Genomic DNA, 17,904 nt, shown 5'->3' with positions numbered 1-17,904 from the left:
ACACACACACACACACACACACACACACACACACACACACACACACACACTGTCCTCTCATTGTTGTTCATTGGCATACACCACAATTGATCCCCTCTTGTCGGTGAGATGGTGGGATCTCCTAGATGGGATCTGGAAGGGACATGACCCCCTCCTTGAGACAGAAAGCAGTTTCTGTTTGTGTGTTCCCACAGGATCAGCCTCAGCTTATCTGGATACCAGCACAAAATGTCCAACATCTCTCTGTCCACCAAGAAGATGACCTTCCTATCACTAATGGGAAAGAGAAGAAGGAGACCTGGAAGGAGACACCTGTGACCAAGAATGAGATCGCCTGGCAGAACATTCATGATCTGGTGACAACTGCAAAATGCATGTGCCCTCCTCAAGCCCCTCTCCCTGCCATTTTAATGGTAGTCTTTGTTATATTTCAGGCCCATCCCACCACTGCTCAACTCCTAGTTCTCTCCCCAACACCTACAACTGGCATTTTCTTTTTTGTCTTCAGAAAACCTATGATGGCAAGAACCAGGAGATCAGGCCCCACCCAAATGTGCTAAAGCTCTGTTTCAATTCTCGACTATGCTAACTCCAGCTCTGTGATTCCCCAACCCCTTTCTCTGCTTCCCTATCAACAAAAGTGTCAGAAAGGAGAAGCAGGCTCCCTCACACAGCAGGTCATTATGGTGGCTGCCATTATTGGTTCTGTAAAGTTGAAGCCAGCTCTCTCTGAAATGGCCTGTTTTGAAACCTAAATAGCTGTTTTGCTATTGTTATAGATGACCCCTGGCATGATGGATGTAGAATGGGAATCATGGGAAAACTATGTCCCCCTGTTATGTTGCACATCCCTCTACTGATATTCATATCTTTTGACAGCTGGAGGGGGCCATCCCAGTCCGTGCTAACTCATAAAAATACTCTTGACCAGGAAACACACTAGAGGAAAAAGATGTTCATTCTATCCTGTCCTGGCTACAATATGTTTAATATGTCACTGACCCGCTGCCCATCATATCTCACCCCAATGTCTCCCTATGTTTCTTTTGTGCTTTCTTTCTGCAACCCCTTTTAGCCACGGTACCCACTAACACTACCTTAATTGACCCCTCCTCAAACCTAAGCTCTTCCTTTAATCAACCCTTACAGGAAGTCTCCTTCTTTGAGGGCCCTCTACTTCTATGCCTTGTGGGGACCATGGGAATATCCCATGCCCACTGTGTAAATAACAACACTGTTATCAGCCTCAGATGTGTCAACCCTCCCCCATTCCTCTGATGCTATAAGCCAGAGGGACTTTAATAAGCCCCTGCACCAACTCAACCATTAAAGATTTTTGCATTTGTGTTTTTAATTATTTCTCAGAAATATATCTATGAAGAAGTATCTTCATAGAGGTGGCTCTTCTACTACATAACTCCACAAGACAAAAAAGAGAAAATTTCACATTTCTGCTGGTGGCACTGGGACTCACCCTCTCACTGGAAGCACGAAGGGCATTGGTACAGACCCACTGCCTAGCTGGGGACTCCAAAGACAGGCTGGATCAAGCCATGACTGCCACCACAGATAACCTAGAAGCCCTCCAATAATGAATGACCACCCTTTCTGGAGTGGTACTATAAACAGAAGGGCTCTGGACCTATGACAGCAGAATAGTTGGAGCCTTGTGTCATCCTGGGGGAGGAATGTTGTTTCTATGTAAATGTATTGGGATTGGTTGAACAAAATAATAAGACCCTCTGCAACTTCCACAATGATTTGAAGTCTGGATACACCTTCAATGACTCTGACCTTTTGGTACTCCAACCCCTTCATTGCCTTGCTTTTGCCTTTGGTCTTGATCCCAGCCATTAGAGCCCTGCCCCCTCTTCTTATCCTATGCCTTATATAGTTTTTCAAAAAACAAGTTACTAATATAGCCAAAGTCATTGCCAACCAAGCTCTGGTACAATATCAAGCTATTCCCACAGACTATGCTGACACATGCATCATATCATGATGATGCGGCACTGATATAAAAAACAAACAAACAAACAAACAAACAAAGGGGGAGACGTGGGTTCCCAAGCCAGATGAGGGACAGTAGAATGCTGCCCATACCTGGAACAAACTCTCAGAGGGCACGATGGCAGGAGTGGGGTCACTCCCTACCCAAATCAGGTTTGGGCCTATTCAACTCCCTAGGGACAGATGCTACATCATGATAGATACAGGCAGGCTTCTGTTTCCCCACCAGGGAACCATCTTCTCAGAGATCATGTGGCAGACAGTCTGCTAATCTAACTGATAATGCTTGGAAAGTCTGTTTTCTCCTGAATGATTTGTTATTTGAATTGGTGTGTCACTAAGGTTTGCCTGTTTTTAGTCAGGTCCACATATGTAAATTAGGTGTATTTTCTCCCTTGTCCTTTTTTCACCCCCCCACCCTAGCCATATAAGCTAGCTCTGCCATTTCAATAAACTAGCTGTCCTCCAACAGTCTCCTGGGTCATATAGCCGCCGGTGTGCAATGGCTGATTGGGGTGCGGGGGACCCACAGGTAGATGCAGAGTGCCAAACCGTATTCGAGAGTGAGGTGGAATAGAGCAACTCTCAGTAGTGAAAAAAGTGTATAAGCCTACAGAAACGAATCTAGGTCTGACAAGGAGTCCAAAGGATAGTAAAGATCCAGTGAATGTAGCAAATGACAGAAAGTAAGGGTGTGCCTTGCACAAACTCATTCAGCCTTCAAGGTTAACATGAGGCCAGCACCCGTCCCACCAATGACACCAACACAGGGACACTAAGGAGCTACCCGAACATGAACACACTCCTGCTCCATCATCCCAAGTCCCACTACAAAATTATTCTTTATAAACCTACAGTCTCTTTATTCTTGAGAATGCCTGAAGTTTCCCACCAGCCTCCTGAAAACCAAGAACTCTCCGAAGTGCTGAAGATAGGCTGACATCAGACTCCACCCTGGAGGACCACGGTAGTGTCCGTAGTAGCGTTTTTTGCATTGAAGGAAGCTGCAGCATTTGTCCAGCAAGCACTACTGCTCTGACACTGTGGGGAAGGGTCTCTTTACAGCACTTGAGAGTGGGCTGCCTGAATGCTCATCTCCTCTGCAGCTTTGGAAATGCTGTACCTCAGGGGCTACCTCGTAGCTGTTTTAATATCTTTTTCACTTGGATCCAGTTACATAGCACAGTGCTGGAGTGCACTAAACATTTAGTACCTGTTTATTGAATGAAATCAAGGAAGAAATGGATTCTTAATATCTCTTAAAAATCTAATTTTCCCTAAACCCAATTAACTTCAAAGCCTCAGCCAGGTATTTCTACAGTAGCATGACAATAATAAAATAATGGTGTTAATAACTGCAGTCACTATGCACTAGTACATACTAGGATGTGTGTAAAGAATCTTGTATAAACCTGTTTATATTTTATGTATTGCATGCATTCGTGTGTGTGTGTGTGTGTGTGTGTGTATGAGTTTGTGTGTGAATTCTAGGTCTTACTAGCAGCCTTCGCCTTACCCTCAAGGACTCATATAAACCTCAGATATGGAGAATTTGATTTTACAAACGACCATTAGGTGGCGATGTGATACCGGTATTATCCCCTGCTTCTTGCTGCTAACTCCTAAGAGACTTGTAACTATTGAGGTGCTGGTGGGATGACTCAAGGCTTCTTTGGTGGCCAAGTTGGTCAAGATGGGGGTCCATGCATTAAGCCTTCTAGCTGTGGTTGAGGGGTTTTCTATGTGTCTGTGGGTGTTCTTTTGTGAGGTCCTTGGATCAATCAGGGTGCACTTTCTCCTTACTCTCAACTCAGAGTGACTCACTTCATCTTAATTCAGCTCTGAGAGTCATTATTAAATCTCAGTTCTCACCAACACCCCCTCTGTCTTCACTCCGTCTCTTTTAGACAGGACTGGAACAGGGCAGCACAGAGACAATTAGTCTCAGTTCTCACATTTATGAGGGGCATGCTTAGGCATTTAATGTTATATCCAAATAAGGCTGCACACAGGCTTTTTCTGCCCCTCTCAATCTTAAAAGGCTCAATCTGTTGCATGAGGAATACTTAACTTATTGCATGAGAAATATTTAACTTATTCCACATTTTGTCCTTTAATGAAAAAAGTTAAAAATTTTAAAAATTAGATGTATTTATTTTATGAATATTTTGTCTACAAGTATGTATGCACACACCATGTGTGTCCTTGGCGCCTATGAAGGTCAGAAGAAGGAATTAGGTACCCTAGAATTAAAGTTCCAGATGTTTGTGACCCACCATGTGGGTGCTGGGAATCAAATCCGGGTCCCCTGCAAGAGCAGGAAGTGCTATTAACCACTGAGCCATCTCTCCACCCCTTGTATCTTTAGTTTTAATGTACCAGAAACTTCAAATATTGGAAGCATTTAAGACTTCTCTCTCAGGTGTTGAAAGTGGTTTTGTATCAGTTACTCAAAATGTTTGGAGTCTTACCAAGGGGATCAACACACAACGGTTCCTCTCATTCTATTCTGTGCTTCCTCGGAGCATGTTAGGTGTTCCATCATACCTTTAAAATTTCATATAACTTGTCAACTACTATAATCATATTGCATAAAAATAACCATAAAACCTGAATAGCTTCCTAATGAGTATGTTTTTTCTTACATATCTGTAGTCAGATGGTGCTTAGTCCTGGGTTCTGCTCACCTCTCTGGTTACCTGGTGATGGTCAATCTGGATTAGACTTTGCTGAAGTGTCTAGCTGGGGTCTTCCCTTCAGCATGAGCAGGGTAGTCCAGACTGGCCTAATGGTGGTAGGAGATGGGCAGATGCCTAACATTACATGCAATTCCACCCTACAACCTTCATCTTCCCTTGTTCTCACTGCCATCTTACTGACCCAAGTCAGCTCCATGAGTCAACTCAAAGCCAAGCAGGACCTACAACAGTAGACAGGTATAGCCCAGTCACTGGCCAAGGGCATAAAACAAGCAAGAGCAAAGTATAGGTACCATTGCTACCTGATATGTAGTGTTTGCAAAGATGGTAAGAACCTCCCAGAAAGATGCATTAAGGCTCTCTCCAGGACCCATATCCACAAACATCACAGTCACTCGATATAGACACATTCTTGGGTTCAAGGGCTTACTCTTTTGTTATTCATGTACCTTCAATGACTACATAAAACATGGAAGCTTTGGATATGACTGAGTGCTCATGTTGAGTGAAGAGATCACTCCCATCTGCAGATTCTCTACTAGGTTCTAGGGAGGAGAATGGAACAAAATAAGGCTTTTATATTGAAGCACATTTTAGTATGTGTGTTTTCTGAAAGTCATTGCTCAGAGGTTGGGATCAGGAGGTGGCAAAATGTTCTGCAGTCTCAGCCCAAATAAAGTTTGTATCATTAGGATGTCTTGGAGGCTGAAAGTCAAGAAGAAACAAACAATAGAGGAGGCATAATAAATACAGGAACTCAACTTCTGTAGTTCACAGTAGAGGTTATCCTGTAGAAACCCTACGCTGCACAGATAAACAGACACACTAGCTTTAAAAAAATGCAAGGAGAGACCTCCTAGTTATTGGTGTCACCAACTGAATAATGAATTTTATTTTTGCAGTTCATTCTGGAATCTCTCTCTGAAAAGGAAAATTGCCTCTGTCCTGGAGGATACCTTGATAAGATGCTCAGGGTCGAAGGTGAGACCCTGAAGGCATGGGTGTCCATGGAAATAAATTGTTGGTTCTCTTCTCGCAAAGAAGGAAGAAGAAAAGAGAAAGAAGGGAATGGAATAAGGGAGAAGTAAGACCCAAAGAGCTGATATGAGACCTTTGGAGGAGGGAAGATCGAGACAACTTTGTGAGAAAACAAAGGTCTCAACTTTTCTGGGCCTCAGAAGAAACAGTTTAGTGTGTGGTTTCCAGTAGATTATTGCAGGTACTGTGTGGGACGCTCCCACATGATTCCAAAGCTCACAAAAGCATCTGTACTTTCTCCGATTTCAGTTTATATCTGCTCTTGTTATCTTTCAGGGCAAATGAGGAAAAGGATGAACATGGTCCAAATGGGTATAGGAGAGTTAAATAGAAGCAGGAGCTCAGGGACCAAGACTTTTAGGATTGAGGACCAGAGGTCTTAGCAAACAGGCAAAGGCTTTGGATGTTCACAGACTGTAGAGTGGAGTATGGTAGGGGTCTGCATGAGACACTTACTCTATGACATTCTCAACTTGAGGAATTCTCAGCTAGTTTCTTACATCCTGTCTCTGTCTTCTGACCTCTATGTGAGGATAGTAGTAGCATCTTCTTCATGGAAGGGTACCCCATTGGATAATGGGCACAGAGCACAAGGTATATATGCCTGGCATGTGCTTTCATGGATGGGATACCAGCTCTCACTGTTTTCATCATCATTGTCCTTGTTACTGCTCTTTTGCTGGACCCTAAGCAGCCTTGGCTCTGTTGTTGTTGAGAATTAATCAGGCCTGGGAATCAGAAAACCAGAGCATAGTCTCAGCAGCCACATGTCCTTGAGAAACCTCCTTTGCCTTTCAAGGCTTCAGGCTTCACTTTCCTTACCACTGTAGGAAACACAGCCTACATTGGAGATTTTTCTCCAATGGCTATTCCCCCTACCTCTACTTGCAGAAGACTCCACAGCTCCCAGTCTCATGGAGTCTGTTTATTTTGACATTATAGGAAGCAGCCCTAGCTTATGATCCATAGTCCACTTGGAAATCCATTTTCCACACTCAGCATAAATACTCAAGTGAGCCTGACTCAGTGTGTTTGTGTATGCCCCTTGGGAAGTTATTTCCCTTTCTACTTAATTACCTGATACCCAGACATTGCTCTGCAAAATTCCCCTCAAATACATTTTGTAAAGTCATCTAGACTCCCTCATTCGGTGCTTTGATTAAAATGCACAGTCTTCCCCAGGCTTCAGCTCCATGTTAAATAATTGCACCTCCAGTGAGAAAGTCAACAGTACACGAAAGAGTTGAGGGAGGAAGATAGATAATAGGATCCAAAGCCAGCAGGGAGTTTACACTCCAGTGCCCGGGCAGAGTTGTGACCTCTTCCAGATGATGCTGGCTTTAGGCTACTTTCTTTCCAAAATCTGAAGCATAATCCCTAGGTAGAGCCAAATTCTCACTGTCTATCCGTCACAATTTCATCTCTGCTTGACTTGGTCTGGATCCTGAGGAAGGAAGAACAGGGCAAGGCTTGGTTGCTTTCTGGGAAGCAACTCATTCCCTGCTAGGGTCAAATTTTATTTGTTTTTTTCTCCCCCCTCCCCCAATTCCCTTGATTGTGTTCCACTCAAACAATGAGCGTATCTTGGATGCAGGATACAGTTCTTAGGGACTGTGCTGTTCTTGACAGGATGGTAACTTTGAATCAGGTCCCACCTTTCTCACTGTTTGATGATACTGCCTTTAGTCATTTTTTGACCCTTTTTTGACCTCCATTGCCACACCCTGCTTCTATAAAATATAGCCTTCTGCTAAACACACCTATGTCATGTGCTTGCACTGTGACCTTGGACAGGCACTACAACTTCTTCGAGACCTAGTTTTCTCATCCAGAACAGTGGCTCAGAATTATTGTGAGAAGCAAGCCATTTGAGACGATATGTCCAATGCCCAACATCCAATGTCAGACAGAGATTGCATTTTTTGGGGGGGCAAATGGTATGAAGTTCTGAAATGATCAAGGGCTGGGATTCCAATTAGGGTTTTCATCTTGTGCCCATGCGATTTTTAGCTGTGACTTCGGGTCACTTATCTCCTGTGTCTCTGATTCCTGAGCTGTAAATAGAGATAATGAACATCTACCTTGTAAAGTGTTAAGATGGTGAGATTAAATATAGTGCTCTCTCCAACACACACACACATCAACCTATCTCGTAAAGAATGAGAGTTCTTTGAGTGCCTCTGCCTCAGGGTAGTGATAATGATCTAGGCCTTAATGAGTTGCTTCTGAGTTCTAGAAAGTAAAGCTCATTTGAAGATAGCATTCTAATGACTGTGGTACAAGATTCCTAGGGTGATGGTTAATCATCAGTGTTGATTTGACTGGATTTAAAATCACCCAGGAAACAATGCCTCTGGGTGTGGGTATGAGGACACTCCCAATGAAATATAACTGAGGTGGGAAGACTTACTCTGAATGTGGGAGGTATCAGTCTACTAAGCTCAGGTCCTGGGGTGAATACAACAGGGAAAACAAGACAAACATTCATATATTTGTTTCCTGAATGTGTGCACAACATGGTCAGCTACCTTTATCCTTTGGTGCCCATGCATCTGGCATGATGGACTGTGCACCCTCAGACTGTGAGCCACGTGAACCCTCCACTCCTTAAGTTGCTTTTATCAGGTGTTTTGTTGCAATAGGAAAAGTAACTAATAAACCTAGTGTTTCAACTTCAAGGTATTAGGATTCAAAAAAATCCAGTAACAAGACTTACAGATTCTTCATGAATTTTCGTTCTTGTTTCACAAGGGGTGACCAGGGCCTTGAAGAGCCAGAGTGAGGGAAAAAAAGACCATCTGATAGCCTCTTAACTTATTACCCTATTATCTCAACTTCTGTCCAGCTTTCCATCCATCCATCCATCCATCCATCCATCCATCCATCCATCCACCTACCCATCCATCAATCCATATCAAGCTATTAGAAAGTCTTTATGGGGTCTTGGAAGGGCACTGCTTTGGTTAACAGTGAGCTGAGCCCAAGACATATGCCTGGCCCATACTCTCAAGGATGGGATGCCAGCTCTCACTGCTTTTGTCATCACTGTCTTTATTGTTGCTCTTCTGCTCTTATTCATGATTGAGCCCTAAGCAGCCTTGGGTCCATTGTTGAGAATTAACTCAGGCCTGGGAATCAGAAGACCAGGGTATACTCTCAGCTGCCACATGACCTTATAAGATGCACATCATATAAAGTTCACAGAAGTGCTGTTTTAGTAGATATAACCAAGGATGATTAAAAAAGTAGAGTTTAAAAGGAAAAGGGACATGAGAAAAGTCTGTAAAAAGAAACAGACTAATGGGGTGGGACAAGAAGGGAGTGAAAGATTGGTAAGGGGCTTGTCCTCTGTAATTGATGAAAGGGTCAGAAAAGGAGATTTGGTGATGTAGGAGAGTGACTGATTGTTTGGTGATTATGGTATTGATAAAGACACCAGGGATCTAGGTCCTCCAGTGCAGAAAATGGTCTTAGAGAGAGATTTTTCAGCTCATCCATGGGTTGAGTGAGAAGATACAGCTCTGAGATGGGGAGATGGGTTGGTGCAAGCATGGGGAATCATCTAATGGCATCTGTTTTCTTATCAGAGAAAGAAGAGAATGGAAGGCACTACAGTATTTTAATTCCTGGATTGGTTTCCTACTAAATTATATCAGGCAAAAAAAAAAATAGATGACTGACTGGGAAATATATTAGGGCTGGAAGATGACATTTGGGCTTCCTTGAGGTAGATCATTAAGCATTTGAAGTAAACTTGCAAATTTTTCTTCCAAGAAGGTCATTGCTTGGGTGAAGGTTGAGAATAGTGAGATTTAGTAAGGGTTGGTCCCATCCTCCTGGGGTGGGACTTAGGACAACAAGAAGAAAACAATTAGAATAGATACTGAGGGATAACAGCAGTAAGACACACCTGAAGGTAAGTGAGTAGAAGGTAGAGTAAGTCTGTGCAGCAGGTGAGAATCAGTAAGATGGCGGTATTTCAATGGGCTTGGGTTATGGGAGGGACATTGGCTTTAGAATTAGCAAGTTAAAGATACAAGGAAATGGTTGTAAATATTGCAATGAAAATTCTCTTCTTGGGGGTAAGAGGATGATGTGAAATAGTTTGCATGGAAAAGTCTAGGTATGGCTTTAGGATGGAGGGAAAAACTACTGAATGAGAGATGGTCCTGGAAGCAAGAGTTTGAGGGGTTTCAGGGACTCTTCTGTGGAAAGTGAAGTCATCAAAAGCTGTAACTGAGGCAGCACTGCAGAGGGTGGCAGTGATCTGGGTGCTGGGGATAATCTGGGGTCTAGGGCAGCTATAACATGATGGAGATGGTAATTAAGTCTGACAGCATGACCATTGAAGCAAGGCATCTAGGGGAATGGGTATGATGACGGCCAAGTGGAAGAAGGGCGTTGGAAAGAACTATCTGAGTCCCACCTCAGAGGACAGTAGGGACCTGTGTTCTTCTGGGGAGCTTTGTGATTGTTTTTAGGGGCTGGTTCTGAACACAAGGAGACCCAGGATCCTTCTCTTATTTCTTCATTGCTGATGTTCTGTGGAAGTACCTCAGACTCTCTTTGACCTCAGACTCTCTTGATTACAGTATACCACAGTGGTTACACACATGGGCCTTGGAGCCCAGCTGTCTTGACTCAAGTTCCATGTCTCTAACCTACTTCTTATTGGCTTTGTGATCTGGAGCTAACTGAATAATTCTCTGTGCTTTGGTTTCCTAATCAGAATACAGAGCTGGTGGTATAGCTCAGTGGCAGAGCAAGCCTGAGGCCTGGGTTCAATCTCCAGCATCCAAGTAAATAAATAGATATTTAAAAAACGGGATGATAATATGCTCAGTTATACAGTTGGAAATAAGAGGCATTAATGAGTGTGCTGTGCTTGAAATGGACCTAGAATATCAATATGCTTAAATATGTTTGCTTAGCTTAAAATTATCATGTTGTTCTTGATGTGATTCCTACTGTGTTAAGACAGAAGAACATAGCTCAAAATGCAACTGAAGATGCTGGTAGTGACCCTGGCCTTCTGGACGATTCAGTGGGAAAGGCTGGGAAGTTAAAGCAAGTTAGATTATGGTGCATAGTAATCTGAGGAAAGAGAAGAGACTGGGAGTGAGTTTAGGAAGTTCTGCTGATGGGAGGGAATGGCTGGGCGAAGGGTAATCTTGCTTGTTGCTCATCTCATCCAGGGCTGAGCCGAAAGTTGTTGTACTGTGCTCCCAGAATGGTGTCTTCTGTTGCTTGAGAAGATGCTACAGCTGCAGCCATAGCCAAAGAGGCTAAAACCCAGCCCAACAGCTCGTGTTGAACCGGTGCAGCTTTCTTAGAGGACAGCCAGTTCCTCCCTTTTTTTGTGTCAGTCTCAAGTCATCCTGGTCCTCTCTTGCTGTCCCCATCAGCACTGTGGCTGCTGATCCTCACTTGCTCAGGGCTGCCTGCTCTTAAGTCTCAGGCTGGGTTGTTCAGATGTCTCAGAAGCTCATGTCCTATGTGGGTCAAAGAGAGTAAAACACTCCAGAGGCATATAACATTCATTTGACATGCTATTTTCTAAGTTGAGGGAAGCTAATGAAAATTTCTAGGCTAATGACTGTCTACTCCTCATGCATAAATAAATAAATAAATAAATAAATAAATAAATAAATCAGAGGAGTCAGCCATATTGATGCTGGGTTGCATCATGGTGCTGCTTGAGGACACATCATGGACCCTTCAGTATGCTCTTTGGGACCTTATCTTTTATATTATGGACTGGCTTCTTGTGGCCATTGCAAGTTTGTACTTGACCCACTCAACTGAAGTGAGGGAATAGCTGAAGGCACAAGCTGGGTAGAAAGCATCCTGAATGATTAATGACTGGCTACATGGGAGCTTGCTGTGCAGGTCCCTGAGCACATCTAAGCCTTTTCAGGCTGTTTGTGAGAATCAACAACTTATGTAATCTCAAAGAAGGGAAACAAAACAAAAAAACAAAATAAAAAAGATGAGAAAAGAAAAAAAAAACAAGTACCTAATTGACACTTTCTGTTCTCCTTGGAAAAACTTAAAGCAAGGGAGTGAGAGAACCATGCTCCCATCTGTACCTTGTGTTTGAGAATACTGTGATTATTAGAGTAGAAAGCACACCATTCTTCGCCAGGGTCGGGGAGAGCTTCACAGCTCTTTTAATCTTTCATGCTGTAGAAACACCAATTATCACCTGCTGGACTCTTAATAGTGTGTGTGTGTGTGTGTGTGTGTATATGTGTACACAGGCAGTGAAATGTGGCCTTTTGCCACTGAAGTGTAAAAAGCTGAACAGTCACATGACAGAGATTATATTTCTTCCCCAAATCAACTCAGCCTCTGGCCATCTGTGACCTTGGGTGAGTTATTTAACCAATCCATTCCTTGGTGTTCACCTCTATAATTCTGAGAGCAACAGTTTTCTTTCACATTCTGTGAGGATTCAATCAGACCCCGAGTGGGGAAGGGCAGGCTTCGGACCTCTGATTGGGAAGATGAGTCTTTCTGTTTAAGATGTTCATAGCAAAAGACCTTTAGTGGAAGGAGACCTCAGGGGATGCCCACACAGGTAGCCCCAAGAGCTATGCTGTGGAATGGACTTTCAGCTCCTGGGAAGCCATCTGGGACCAGCACCATCAGATCCTCTGGAGAGGATGGCTGCTTATATGCTGATGTGAGTTCACTGCTCTGGGAGATTCCTCTTCTTCCCAGGGTCAGGCTTTTAAAGTTGTGGCTCAAAGTAATAATTTCCCATGTGGAACAAACAAAGAAAAAGTCTTTGGCCACAATTCTCTGTCTATTTGGTTCATTTTCCTTAGGGAGGAGAGCTAATCATTTCACATTTTCTAAAATAGTTCACAACAAAGCTTTTCTTCTGTCTGACAAGTCCTCATTAGACATTCTCTACTTGCTGGGCTCTGGAAGGAATTCCTAGTTACAGTGGTGGTCAGGACACATCCCTGCTCTCAGGTAGCTGACAGTGCAGTTGAGGACATGAAGCAATGTCAGAATGCTCAGAGAAGTAGGGAAGCCCAGGATCCCTTGGGAGCTCAAGACAAAGATTATGAAACCACTTGGGGGAAGATTTGGGAATGTTTTTGGAAGAGAGCTGTGGTGTGTGTTTGTTTTCTCTCATCCATAGGTTGAAAAGTTAATCTTCAATGCCCCAAGAGGCAGAGACTTTAGGAAAGATTAGGTCAAGAGAGTAGAGCCCTCACCAATGGGATGAGTGCCCTTATAAAAGAGGTCCAGACATAGTAGAGTAAAAGGGACTCATCCGATGTGAAGATTATAAGGCAGCATGTCTATAAGAAGGGAACCCTTGCCAGACTCTAACTCTGTTGGCATCTTGACCTTACATGTTCCAGGATCTAGAACACTGAACTAAATATGATAAAATAGAAAGTTCAAGCCGAAGGACAATCAGGCTAATGAAGATGGGGAACACAATTCAGGGCTGACGTGTGACTCAAGTATTGTTGGGGTCCAGGAGATGTCCCACAAACCATACAAAACACAGTCTCAGTCAGCTAGGAATAATTTATTGACTGATCAACTAGGGCCATAGATCAGACTCAGGAGCTGAAAGCTATGACCCCAAACAAGGACCATCTTATAAAGACAAAACTCACAGAAACCACAATGAGCTCATATGCAGATGCTGAAAGTGCTGCCTGGTGGTTGGCCCTGACAAGCTACTTTAGACATAACAGTTCATATTGACTTTTAATTTGATGGGTCCTAAGTGAAGCTTATGGTTGTGGGATCTTGTAAGATTAACAAACCCCATAACATATAGAACATAACAGGGTAATGTGGTAAACATGACCCTGCTCTGAGTCAAGGCATGGAACAAAATGGCTATAGCTATGTTAGAGAGACAGGCCCCAACAGGTATAGAACATTCAGAATACCCTGAACACACACACACACACACACACACACACACACACACACACACACACACACAGAGAGAGAGAGAGAGAGAGAGAGAACACAAGATAAGACAGCACTGAAGAGTCTTATGAATGGTGACATTGTATAGCCTCAAGGGCTGGCCAGGGAAGAGGACCTATTTCTCAAGAGCTTTGTCACTCTTCCTAGAAGTTTAAACTTGACCCCTGAGTTGTTCTAACACCCTAACATTTTGTATCCCACTGTTTATCTAAGAGAGCTCCATGCACTGAGAAGCTGTTCATTTATTTTTCCCTCTACCAAGTATTTGGTCATTGTATATGCTCTCTAGCCAGGACTGGTTGTATTCTTGATAACGATGTCCTAAATATATGCATGTATGCACCGAGGAATGACTAAAGAAATAGTTCCATTCAAGTGTGTATTGCTTGGTGAACCAATGAATTTGTTGGGGTTCCTTCCAGGAAGGATTCAAAGTCAGCTATATCACCAAAATCCTTGACTCAAGAAAGCTGAATCCTCAGAATTCCCTGTCAAATTTGCAGGCAGCTCCACAGAACAGGGTCTCTTCCTATTCAAGATGTTGTTGTGTGGTTATGTAAGCACAGGGCAGGGCTGTGTGAATCCTGTGGTTTCTGCAGCTTGTACGTCCCATTAGCTTCCTGAGTCTTATGCTCCCCCTTCCTCTCTCCTGGAGGGAGTGTTTCAATTCGGCAGAAATAGTTATACAACAATGGCTATATTATTGGAGGGGACTCTCTGCTCCTGTTCAATAGTCAGAATAATGTACTCCCAATTTTGATTTGGAAAAACTGATGTGCAACATAAAGTGACACGAGGAGCCTGCTGCCACCACAGACCTTTCCTCAGCCCTGTGGGTTCAGGAATTAAAAAGATGGCAGCATTGTGTCATAGGCCTCAGACTCCAGCTTGGAAAATAAAAGGCAATTCTCATCGTGTTCCATAACAGTGGTGTATGCCTCCTGATTTATGCTACTGATATTGGAAACTCCAGCTTAGCTGTTTCAGGGTAAACTCAATGCAAGGTTCTCTCAGGCAATTAAGTCCTCCCTTTTCCTTGTCTCTTCTTGATTGCAGCTTATTTCTAGATGTGGACACTTGTGAGCCACTGGGAGTGGTGCATGGTTCTTGACCAGCACATCCCTGTATCTTCTGTCATTTTTTTCCTCCCTCTGGTCTCATGTGCCATTATCTATAGTCCTGAGTGATATCTGATACTTCATATCCATAAAGGCCACTGGATACCTCTACATGGTGGCCAGGAGACCACCTGAAGAATAAATGGGGGAACCCGTGGCAGAAACACTTGGCCTTTTACTTTACCAGTGGGAAATGAAGGAGCAGGACCATTTCTGTGGATCCCTCAAACTCCATGGTGGGTTAAAGTGAAGATGTCCAAGATCTTCAACTTCCTAAGACCTGATTAGTTCTCAAGTTCTGGTTCTTTCTACTCTTGGATCAAGAGCTGTTCCAGCACCATGAGCTTGACCTCAGAAAGGTAGGGCATTCCTGTGTCCTGCATGACTTGGTCCTAGAAACCTGACTAGGCCAAGGTGGGAATGAAGAACCAACAGATAGACATACAGAAAAGCTGGGATCAGTTGGGTTGTACTCAGGCAGCTGGAGGGCGCTACTATGAAGCATGGAAACTCACCTGTCTGTTATATACAGCACAAGAAGCTGGCTTAGCAGATCTGGGTGGGAAGTAATTGTTGGGTGTGGTCTCAGGTTGCAGTCATCAGGGAAGGAGAAGCTGCAGCTGCTGGTCTTTGAACACACTGTTAGCATCCACATAACAGACCAGAGGAAGGCTTTGCCAATTCCCTGAACTCATCATTTGCCATTTCCATGGGTCTGAGGCATTAGAGTCTTTAACATGGCTGTACTAATGCCAGCAATACACATTCACTCAGGACAATGATACACTTCCCACAGGAAGCTCTCTTCTTCCCATTCTCTCTTTTATTCCCTCCACCTACCTTCCTTTCCAAACTCCATCCCTCTTTTTTTGAGCTGAGGCACTGGTCTTCCACTGTTCCAGACTTTTGCTGTCAGTGTGTCTGACATTTGCACTGGAATTTATACCATTGGTTTTGGTGTGTTTCTAGCTTAAAGTCAGGAGGCTGTGACTGCTTAGCTTCCATGACAGCATGAATTAATTCTTAGGGATAAATCATATACCTCTAGCTTACCTCTATTTCACTGGAGAACCACCACCTTATACCTAGATGCACTCTCTGACATAATTGGCCCCAGTTTTGCAGGCTGCTGGCTTTTTCTTTCCTCCTTCCTGGACTGGATTTAATCAGCCATCCCTTGAAGGGCAGTCACTCTCATCCCTGCCCTCAGCCTCCTCATTTCTTCACCCCCCTGTCACAGCTGTGCCCCACTGCCGGCCACAGTAGCATGTCAATCTAATGCCTAAGTTTTCCTTCCTCGCCCTGAGACTGCTGGACGATGCTGGAGAGAAATCACACAACCACACTGAATTGGTTTCATGATCAATTTATGAGCTTCCAGCCTCAGCTGGGCAGTCGGCATTGCTCAGCCGCCTCTGTCTCATCTCTCGTTGCCTTCCCTTCGGTGGCTGCCCTTAATCCACCTCACTGCATCCAAACACACCCTCACTCTTCTCACCTGAGTGCACGCCCAGGTAAAAATCAGAGGTGGAGTTTTCCCTGTGTGCTCTACTAATTGTGCACTTCTAAATTGGGCTACGGATTTACCTCTCTGTACTTCCTTCATGATTACAGCTCAAGGATTCTTACCGCCAACGCGAGCCTGTCCGTCATGCGCCGAGTCTGCTTCCTGGTTTTGTCTCAGAAAAGTTTGATTCCTCCTCTCTACTGCTTTTCTGGGCTTTTCTCTCCTAGATGGCAATGTCCTCACTTCCTCCTCCACCCATCACTGCACGTCACTGAGTCCAGTATGGCTCTGGGGACAGACATAGCTGGGGGCTGGAAGAGAATGAAGACTAATAATCAGACAGACAGACATGGCAGCAGACAGACACATGGACGGACAGATATATTGGGATCAGGTGGTTTGGGCCTTCTCCTGGAGAAACCACAGCATTCCAGAAGCTCGGTGTTTATTATATAGACTTGAACGAAGAGGCGTGGCTATAGTTTGTTGCTGAACAAAGGGGAGGAGTCATTATGTACAGATAAACAAGGAGGCAGCATTTATAGAATGTAACTGGATCAACGAGTAAGATTTAGCTAATGTTGGTAGGAGCAGCCTCTGTAGGGGAGCAGTCTTTAGGCTGTAAATATCCAGAGAGAAATCCACTGTGGACACTTTTATACTTGCTGTCAATATTTGCAATCAGTCCCCCAAGGAAGGCTTTGCTACCCCTCTGAGCCTGAGGCTATGGGCTCTCGGATGTCAGCAATATATTCACGCAGGACTTCCTCACTCAGGGGTTCTTCTGTTCCCTGCAGCACCTGGCTGCTGTGTGTCAACTTGCTGTCCTCACACATTGTGTTGTTTACAAATGGGAGGTTTGTGACTGTCTCACCTGGAACTACTCTAGGTAAGCATTCCCCCTTGCTTCCAATTGCTAAAGTGATTGTTAGCAGTGTTTAGCAAGATAATTACATACATACACACATTTCACATTTTTTTTAACACACACAATGTCATGGCACACCTAACAGACTACAGTCTAGTTTAGACTCAACTTTTATTTGAACTGGAAAAGAAACATCCTGGGCTCATTTTATAGAGGTATTCATTTCACCAGAGCAGCCAGGGCCAAGCCTGTAACATCTCCCAGGCATGTTTATACCATTTTCCTTTTCTTTCTGCTTTGACTCCCTTTCAAGATCTCCCTCTCTTTATCCCTTCCCAGTTAGTTCATACCCCTTCTTATCCAGTGGTCTCTGACTTCCGCTGCCCAGTGAAATCACTGATAAGAGACTTTAAAAGTCTCCACACTTATCCTTTTACTCCAGAACAACTGAACCAGAATCTGTGGGATCCGTGGGATCCATGGGATCTGGGATCTCCCAAGCTTCTCAAGGTGCAGTCATATCTGGGAGCCTTGTTTTATCCCGTCACCTCTACTGCTGATCTCAGCTTGTAACATTCCAACTTCCCCTTGCTACATCTCCACTGTCATTGAACTTGCTGATGTGAGATATTTCTTCATTCGCCAGCTCTGCTACTACCTTCAGGTCTATGGCTACTGGACATTTATGGAGCATGA

The sequence above is a fragment of the Grammomys surdaster genome, unplaced genomic scaffold (genome assembly GCF_004785775.1).
Source record: "Grammomys surdaster isolate TR1022 unplaced genomic scaffold, NIH_TR_1.0 364, whole genome shotgun sequence".
Classification (NCBI taxonomy): domain Eukaryota; kingdom Metazoa; phylum Chordata; class Mammalia; order Rodentia; family Muridae; genus Grammomys; species Grammomys surdaster.
This window is presented reverse-complemented; position numbering follows the sequence as displayed.